This window comes from Microtus ochrogaster, unplaced genomic scaffold (genome assembly GCF_000317375.1).
Source record: "Microtus ochrogaster isolate Prairie Vole_2 unplaced genomic scaffold, MicOch1.0 UNK6, whole genome shotgun sequence".
Taxonomy (NCBI): Eukaryota; Metazoa; Chordata; class Mammalia; order Rodentia; family Cricetidae; genus Microtus; species Microtus ochrogaster.
Window position 1 is genome coordinate 5,222,045 of NW_004949104.1, and position 10,487 is coordinate 5,232,531.

The 10,487-nt window shown below is 37.5% G+C and overlaps 1 pseudogene; it reads left to right on the plus strand.

The window, feature by feature from the left end:
• Positions 1-395: 395 nt before the first annotated feature.
• Positions 396-9,675, plus strand: LOC102000207 (annotated as a pseudogene).
• Positions 9,676-10,487: the final 812 nt, after the last annotated feature.

The following is a 10,487-nucleotide window of genomic DNA, read 5'->3' on the forward strand; positions in this document are numbered from 1 at the left end:
GCAAGATTCTAGCTGGAGGCAATAACACCTTTTGTTCCAAAGTGTATTTACTTGCACCATTTATCATTAGCAACCCATGACACTATGTTACCATCTGGAATTTAGAAAGATACTCCAAATCCTTGACTTGAGGATTGTCTTTGCTCAAAGTGCATTCACCATTTTCAAACATGTTCTCACAATTCAACACAGAAAAGAAGAATGAGAACATCCCTGGGGAGAATCACACACTGGGATGACACACCACTGTGGTTCCTTAACAAAATATCCTTTATGAGAGAAACATGGGTCTCAGATAAAGCTATTCCATTGCTGACCATTGCTAAGCATCTCCCCTATTTTTTACCTGCCTTTTGTGGAAAAGTTTGACAGTACAGAGAAAATATTTGAGAACAATGCAAGCCTTTGTCAGCAGTATTGATCTACAGTTCGCCTTTGATCCTACAGACAGGAATCACGATAGGCCAAGCTATGTGATCTCAGCACAGAACTCAGGCTATGAAGTCCCCTTCAAAGTCCGAAGCACAATGCCACTGTGTATATCAGAGCAGGTAGGGATGGACTCTCCAGAGCCAGGAAAGACACTTGTATCCTAGTTCTTCTTCTTTTTAATTTATTTCAAAATAATTTGGTACAGCTTTTAAATGATCTGAGTGAATACCCTTTTGCCACAGGACAGAAGACAAGCACCTACTTGTGTGCTGATGACAGAGATTTCTCATTATGTTCCAGGAGCTTCCTTAATAAGCCTCTAAGCCTGCCGGCTAAACACTGTCAATTTAATATCCATTGTGCCAAAACCAAAATTATTTTAGACAGATCCTCCAACATGCAGATAGAAAATGTAACTGAAGTCCTTCCAGTGGGATTATTAATTTAACTATCTGGACTAGGATGAGATGGCACGGTTTGTAGTTTGCAACCTCAGAAATGCATAACTAGTCACTGATTATAGAAAATTTCCTGAGTAATAGGCACAAATGGGAGAGTGTGTGCTGTGATGTTTCATGACTAAGGTCTTTTCTGTTAAGAAGCTTATATTTTAAGGTAGAATGCCAGGGCTATATAAGTCCTATGTCAAATAGTGATAAGAAAAAACTCAGATTATCAAATCAGACCAAGAGTCACCATAAGTTATATGATTAGCTTATAAAATGCAAAAGTTAGACAAGTATCTCTATTATATATTTGAACCTTTATTTTATTAATTTTTTAAAGTTTTTATTGAAAATGCCCTCACATCCCTATAGCCATTTAAAAATTTTAAAAAATATATAGCATTTTGTATCCATGGTTGTTTGTTATATTTGAATAATGGGATCACACCTGACAGGATTTGAATCACATTCAATAAAAATTGAATGAATAATATAACTTGTTACAAGCAAGGTAAAGGGGGGGATATGGGTTATGTCTGAAGAGAGATGACTGTGGAATCAAGTTCAGATCTGTTGGCAGTGTGAAGATGGCAAGTAATAGAATCTCATGGTAGCCATTTCAACAGAGAGAAAGGTAGAATTCAAGAGTACCTGGACGTATCCTGTAGATGGCTGGACAAAAAGATGAGCCATGGGCTGGTGATAAAGCTCGATGGTACAGTGCATACTTAGCATTCATGAATTTCTAAGTTCTGTCTCTAGCACTGTGAATGAAAGGGAAATATATGGAGAAAGAGGGAAGAAGTGCTTGCTTGTGTTTTGTGTTTTGTGTGGCAAACGTAAGAAGGACACTTGGTCATGCCCTGCACAGTGTTTATAATTACAAATCAGACAAAGATATAGAATCAATATTTACCATTTTCGTGAGTAGTGATATCCTGAGTAGTGTGAATAAATTTTGGACAGAAGAAACAAGATATTTAAAGTTCATTTAGATCCCATATATTCTTGTATTATTCAATAAGTAAATACAATGGTTCTGAAAGTGAATGCATTTTGGTGAGAACATAGGTGATCTAGAAGAATATAGAACAGCAGCCAGAGATACTCCATTATTCCAAAAGCAATACCAACACTATACTTGTCTTTAGTTCTTGGAATTGAGCTGAGTGTAGTGAGGGGTGACAAAGAAATAGAAGAAATGGAGAATAGCCTGTAGATCAAGAAGGCAGTTTTGCTAAAATGGTGCATATTTGAACGATAATTGTGGAAATAGAATATACTCTTAGCTAAAAACTTCAAGAGCTCAAACTCTGATAGAGGTTGGAAGAATAAAATTTACAGAGAGACAGATTACCTGTTTATTCATAAAGGGCATTCAGAACGTATGGGATGGTTTTCCTAGGAAGAAGTGAGCATTGAAGGAAAAGTAAAACATTAAAGACCATTTATCAAGGATGTTGTAGAAAATAATTTAACTGTAAAATAAGTAAGTTTCTCTGGAAAGATCAATAGACACAACCCCACTCAAACGGAACACAGTACTTCCTCTTCTTCCAACTTTTTTTCCATCTAAGTAAAAACATTTTAGATGGTGTCACTCACAGGCCAAATGAGTCTTCTTCCCTCAGTTATTTTCCTGTGTGTCAGTCTTCTCTAGAAATGTTAAAGGCATAGCAAGGGGTGTGTTTCAGTGAGCACAGATATTTCATAAGCCAGCAAAGTTAACAAATAAGATAATCTATCACATCTCTTTAATAGTCTTTACAGACTAAGAAATTTAACAAGGAATTATATTATTTTGAACATGTCTAAAATTATACAGAGTACTTAGATGTGATAGATAGGTAGATAGATGATAGGTGATGATAGATGAATAGATGGGATGGATGGAAGGATGGATGGATGGATGGAGAGATAGATGACAGGTAGGTAGATAGATGATAGATAGATAGATAGATAGATAGATAGATAGATAGATAGATAGATAGATAGATACATACATACATACATACATACATACATACATACATACATACATAGACAAAAAGATAAATAGATGAGATGATAGATTTAATAAATGAACTAATGTCACTTGGGCTGAAAATGATCTCCTAAGAGTCACAAACTATATAACAGAAAGCCCCATACCCGTCATAACACATCTTCATTTGAATAATTGATCACTTTGGTTAATCAATTGAATCTCAAATTAACAGAGACTATATATAGACATATATAATATGCCCTTGTTTGCCTCTCAGAGATTGATACCTTGTTATTGAAGTTAGCACACATTGAGGACACTGGACTCTGATGATTCAATCTGGATGTAAGCTGAAAGCCCACTGGCCTTCATAGCATCAGAATGTAATATATAACTTGTGAAGGAATGAAAGCAATAATCCTACCTAGCAATGACACCAATGACTAGCATGGAAAAATATCCCTAAAGGACAACAGTGACACTGACAGACAGCTGTTTAATTAACTTACGGCCCATGAAAAATCATGCCTGGTACTAGAAATTTAGACAGCCCTCAGTGGCTAGTAAGGTCATAAGTCTTAAAGGAGAACCTACCACAGTCACCTTACTAGACCATCATAACTCTTATTGCATTCTAAAATGTATCCTTATGCCTACAGGTAAGTGTAGCATCAAAGAAGTGTCTCTTTTCAGTAAATGGAGAGCGGTGTAGAAAGCTACAGGTCACAGAGCAGAGACCAGATGAATGTGTATATCCCATCCCAAATGGATGCATCTATAAAAGTGACTCCTGTACCTAAGGGTCAGAGAATGTTATAGAAAAGAGGGTAAAAAAGGTAAAAAGGTAAAAAGAGTCAGAGAATCAAGAAGTCGTCTGTGAGAAGACTTCTGTGATCTTTCTCCTAAAAATTGCACGGAAGCTAAATCCATGATGCCTCCATAATACAACTACAAAAGAAGATCTGAACAATGATAATATCAATAGATATGATACATTTGAAGGTGAAAATCTCAAATAAACATAAACGCACCACAGACCAAGAACTACATGCAGTTAATGATTGCTGAGAGATGGAGAATTAGTTTCTCCCAAGGATGAACTGACAAATTGATTATCCCATACAAAAGTGGATATCCCTGAAATCATATACTCTAGAAGAACTCTATGTAAGTTGTGCCATTAAACAACATGACACAGTTGTTTGATATATTTAGCAATGAGTATTTTGGTTTTTTTTTATTTAGATTAAAATTTTATTTCATTTTTTAACCTGTATATAAGTATGTCTCTGTGTGGGTATATGCGCAAGTGAGCAATGAGTATTTTGGGGGGACACTTGCTGAATCAAGAGCATTTAAAGTAAGGGAACATTCTGTGTAGCAGGACAGTACCCTCATGATACCAAAGCATCCAGTGTGATTTCAGCCGTGGTGCTGCTGCACACTTGCTGATTACAAGGAGAGAGTTATGTCCCTCATTATGTGCTGCTTCTCAGCAGCTGAAGAAGCCTCTAAATGTCATACCAGAGACGAAATACTGTGTCTCCTGAGAACATGACATGACTCTCGCTTTCCTAACACTTACAACACATGTCACAAATAGACTCAACTATAGCTCACACTTCAGATATGCTTTATAATTGTGTTTATACATTCAAGCCCTAAGGTGTTATAAAAGAATTTAAAGAAACAGTTATTACTAAGCTTACACAGATATCTCCATGGTGATGGAAAATTCTACATGAGCCAACTACAGAACTTACCTCTCTTCTAGTCTCAGTTTATAGATGTTGTCCAAGAATAAATGCTCATTTGGAGTTCATTTATGTTTTAATATTTTGATATATGTGTGTATTACTATTTATTTGGTTTGCATTATATTTAAGATTTTAATATTTGGAAGTGAGACCCTAAGGTTCTTGAGTTTCCTTGCGCATTTCTCAGAATATAAAATTCAAGTTGGGAAAATGAATAATATCCTCAATAGAAAGAGATATTCTCTGAACTGAGTAACATCGGAAGGGCCAATGCTTTATAGTTCTCACCTACAAAGTCCTCCCAGAAACTTCATCAGCTCTCTCCATACATAGCTTACATTTACCCTGCTTACAGGGCTATGACTGAGAGAGGTGGAGCAATTCGATCTGAATTGCACAGGACTGTGTCAGGATTCAACCCAAGACTGCATTCTTCTCAGAATTATGTATTTGTTAATTACATTAACAATGCTGTAGGAAAGTAATCCTCAGTAGTGTTCCTTAACGTGTGACCAACCCTTCATTACATCTGGAATTAAGTAGACACAAGGTGGTAGGCACACTTGTAAGAGATTTTCAGCTAACTGGATCATTTGAGGTAGAAGACCACCTCAAATCAGGTAACTTGAGATCAGAAGACCCACCTAAATCGGGGCTATACTTTGTCATTTCAGCTCATATACAGGGCATGTTTTTGCTCTTTATCTGCCCGTCCTTCTCTAATTTCTTCACTGGTCTAGAGTGTATTTGTTTGGGATTCCTACAACCAGTTGAGGCATCCAACAGTATGAATTTTTGGACTTGCCATTGAGAGACAGCTGTTGTCAAACTAGCTGGATCACATCCTGTAAGCCATTCTAGTGAATACCACATACACACATAAAATATATGTATATATATATATGTGTATGTGTACATATGTGTATGTACATGTGTGTATGTTTACGTATATATATGTGAATTTATAGATGTGTATATATCCATTTGAGTATATATACATATGTGTGTGTGTACTTATCCTATAAGTTCTGTTCTAGAAAACCCTGACTAATACAACATTAATTTGAAGAAAGGAATAAAACTGTTCCCAATTGTTTAACACCACAATAACCATATAACGCTGTTTGTTCCTGACATAGAAATGTAGGAAACAGTGATGAATGAGGAAGAAAATGTTAATTCTAGGACAGTAACAATCTAAAAACAATGCCTTTTCTACTGTTAGAATCTTTTAAAAGCTTTAACAATGGTCAAATGACACCCACAGCCGAAATGACAGCACATTCTGTGGATCATCTTGTTAGTGAGCTCTTGAAGGGCAGCATGACCTGTGTTGCTTTAAGTGTCCAAAAAGCATCAATTTTCTACCTTGATTTAGTCTGATTATTGACAATTTTCTCTGCTAGGGACCGTTTAGATGAAGAGACAAAACTCCATGAGATTGGACAGGTTAGCAAAGTGAGACAATCCCAGGCAACCAATATACGTCTCATTGGCGCTGCTATCTCTCTCTTTCTCATCATTCATGAAAAGGCATCTTGAGATACATAAAGAAAAGCTTTCATTACACCGTGAAAAACATTCTCTTGTTGATTCTCACCCACATCAAGACATATGTTATTTGATGATAAAATTCCAAATGACTTCTAAAAGACTGCATTTCCTGTACCTGCTGCTAATTTCTCCAACAATCTATTTTTCTTATCCTTTCCACACGGAGGTAGCTGTCTATTTCATCAAGCCATGTAGTGTAATTAATTAATATTTAAATCTCTTTTGATCATAAATTTCTTATTCAGAGCAAAATGAGCAGCTGTAAAATCCTGGAAAAAGAATTTTCACAGGCATAGACTTTAAATTTATCTCAGGATATATCTCCTTATTTATCAATCAAAGAAAAGGATACATTTATAATTTTGGTTAAGTACTAGGAACCACTGTCATTTAATGAGGCCAGAGAGAATTCACTTCATTATAAATTTCCTGGCTTTGGCAAGAACCCTTGATCTTAAAATGGTATTGAGTTTTGGAAAATGACCAAGAATATAGTTTTAAACCTAAGAAATATAACATCTAAAAACAGATAATAAAGCTTAATGCAGACTAATGTTTGACTGGATAGCGAAGTGAGTAAACTACCACTGAAATAAAATGCCATTATTCATGAAATGGCTGCATAAATGGGCTCTGAGGAGAGGCAGATAGATGGCGCTCTGTAAATCCTTAAAAACCACTGAATATTCTATTGACAATTAATGCCAAGCTTATTCTTCCTACCAAGAAAGGCATTGAAAAATGACATATTTTTGGATGTCACCAATGTCATTTACTTTTCAAGTAAAATATAATAGCAAAGCAGCTATTAATATTCACCAGAAACATCTTCAGACATTGCTAACTTTTCCCTGTTTAGAAGATCTCTAAAAATATCCAGCACTGTTAAATATCAAAAAAGGAATGCAATGTTACAGGGTTTTATAATATATTTTATAATTAAATTCATTAAAAATTATATAATCTTCTGATTATATTTTAATACTTCCACATCAGGTTTTTCCATGGCCATGGTTTCAATACTTCTCTACAATATTTTACTAATTTACTTGATTTTTAACTCGATTATACGCTAAATGTTTTTGACAACACCTGTGAAAGTTATTTTAATATTCTAATTCATGAGATGAGAACACCCGTGAATTAGAAAATCTATAAGCAGATGAAGCTTTTACTTTTGTTTTGCTATTTAAGTATTTTAGACATGGCATTTAAGAGACAGTAAATTTAATTTTAGGGACATATTTTGAGAGGGTGTCTAAAGATATAACACTTGAAAAATAAACATTAGTTGTTTGCTGGCATTAACACATGGGTTGAAAGCTGTTTGAAAAGTTATTAAAATGTAGTGACAAACAACAGCAAAAATAGATTTTATTGGAGAGGATGAGTTTGTGCCATAACCCTAATGATAAACCCAGTTAGACTGTTTGAAGAGCTTTATCAATGATTAGGAGTAAAGGGAAACATGTTAATTAAGTCTTGGAACTATTAAACATAACTATCAACCCACAAAAGTACCAGCCCAGATGCTTAACTCAAACATGTCTCAGCCTTTAATACAAAAGGCAGCTATGACATTTGAATTTCAACCAAAGAGTCCTGGAATAATGTTTTGAAATGTGTTCTGCAAATACACCACATTTCAGTATTGAGAAAAATTGAACAAGTGTGACTTCTGGCTCAAGTTTCATTGACATCTTTACATGCTTGTGTTTTTCAGCCAAATGAAAAATACATTTCATACTGTGAATAGAGCCGATTCTATGCAGATAATCAAATATAGGCATTGACTGAATAACTCATTTGTCCTGGGCCACCTACTTTTCTTTATAGCTAAGAGCTTTGAACTTTGTGTTGGCAGCTTTGCTTCAGCCTTCAAAGAGCAATCCTGACTAACGGGCTAGGGAAGGCTCTGTCCAACGTTCTAGAAAAAGATTGACAGCCCAGACCCAACGTCTGCTAATGTGGTTCCAGCCTTGCTTTCATTTGTACATCTGACTTTCTGTTGTTTTCTGGAATCTATCTAGAACCCCTTGACACCACTCTCCACCATGCTGGCTCTCCAGTTGCTGTGTTCTCACTTTTCCCTTGTTTTTACTTACCATCCTTCTTCCTTCCCTCTTGGCACTGGAGTTTTCTCATTTCTGCACCATAGCTTCTGTTGCATTACTGATAGATGCATCCGATAGTACTTACCTGGCTGCCAATATGCTCCTGAATATAAATACACACAGTAGCTCCAGCCTTACATCTTCCTGGGTTCTATCTCCCCACTGATTAGAAAATCCTACTAGCCACTCCTTCTAACAATAGCAACAATTTGTCACCACAAATGAAAAGCTTATATCCATTGTTTTAATTAATAAAGAAGATTACAAAGAAATAAAATGCTTCCCTAATTTTAATACAAAGATACCAATGTGAGCTTTTATTTCATAATTATCATTAATTGCATGTATACAATTTAAAATAGACTATCTCACATTCAAGAAAAGTAATTGTAAATGGATGTAACTTATTTATTTGCTATTAGACCCATCTCATTAGCTACTTTCATTAAAGGAATATATTTATTGCTTTTGATCTTTTGATTGTTTTAATCAGAACAAAGACTGTACTTTTTTTTTCTTTTGGTCTGGGGCAATTTTTCATTGCGCTTGTGTTAGGGTGTTTTTGTTGATTTATGTTTGTTAGAATTTGAAATTTTGGGCTCATACTGACCTTCAGCCACACGGTCCCAGCCCAATAGTGCCTTCCAGGAAGTTCTTCGTTGGGGGCAACTGGAAGACAAATGGGAGGAAGAAGTGCCTGGGAGAACTCATTTGCACCCTGAATGTGGCTAAGGTGCAGCAGACACCGAGGTGGTTTGTGCACCCCGCCCCCCACCGCCTACATCTACTTCACCAGGCATAAGGTAGATCCCAAGATTGCTGTGGCTGTGCAGAAATGCTACAAAGTGACCAATAGGGCCTTCACTGGGGAGATCAGCCCTCGCTTGACCAAAGACTTAGGAGCTGCAAGGGTAGTGTTGGAGCACTCGGAGAGAAGGCATGTCTTCGGGGGAGTCGGATGAGCTGATTGGGCAGAAAGAAGCCCATGCCCTAGCCCAGGAGATTGGAGTGATCGTCTGCACTGGGGGGAAGTTAGGTGAAAGGGACGCTGGAATCACAGAGAAGGTTGTTTTTAAGCAAACCAAGGTCATCACGGATAATGTGAAGGACGGGAGCAAAGTTGTCCTGGCCTATTAACCTGCATGGGCCATTGGTACTGGCAAGACTGCAACCCTCAACAGGCCCAGGAAGTGCATGAGAAGCTTCAGGGATGGCTGAAATCCAATGTCTCCGATGCGGTGGCTCAGAGCACCCGAATCATTTATGGAGATTCTGTGATTGGCGCAACCTGCAAGGACCTGGTAAACCAGCCTGATGTGGACGGCTTCCTCATGGGTGGGGCTTCCCTTAAGCCTGAATTTGTGGACATCATCAATGCCAAATAATAAGCACCGTCCATGTCCCCTACCCTCTGCTAAGTCAGGACTAGATTGCCCAAAAGCTTAGGAACAGTTCTCACCAGTCACATGCTTCTGATGTCATCTGCCCCATCTTGTGTTCTAATCCACACTGCACCTTCCTGAACCGTTTACACCTCCGTATAATGGTTGGGACCAGACCAATCCCTACACCACCCAATACAATGGTTAGAATGAAATATGTCGCCTGTTTCACCAAGGTGACTTCCTGGCTGGGGGAGGAAGGTGGAGTGAGAGGAGCTGATTCTGTCTGTTCAGGTAAGCAGGCCAGGAATGTTCCCCCCTCCCCAACGGTGTCGAAGCCCTAGTATTGTGTTTGTGAACCATCTTACATGTAAGGTAGAAAAAAAGAATTTGAAATTTCGTCCTAGGTAAAATGTTACGTATCTGTATAATTTTTGAAGTGCTAATTTCATCCTAATAATTCTGTTTGTTACAAAACAGGGCAGAGAGAATCTAACACGGCCTCTACGTTATGATCCACATAGTAATGCCCAGCCACTTGCCAAGAGTTTCACACTCTATTTCTGCATGTCTACTGAAGGGACCATGTCTGTCCCTGGGCACAGTGTTGAACAGACCTATTAAGCTCTGTGCTAGTCCCCCTTTTACCACTACCTGAAGGGATTCTAGCCAACCCAGCCCTGGCAAACATGGCTCAGACCTTGCCCTTCTCCCCAGTTTCCTTGCCTTCCTAAAAAAAACCCTAGATTACATTCCTACAGCTAGCCACCAAGGTCTGTTCCCTTATTTGGTCAATTCCTCCTGCTGGGTTTGCC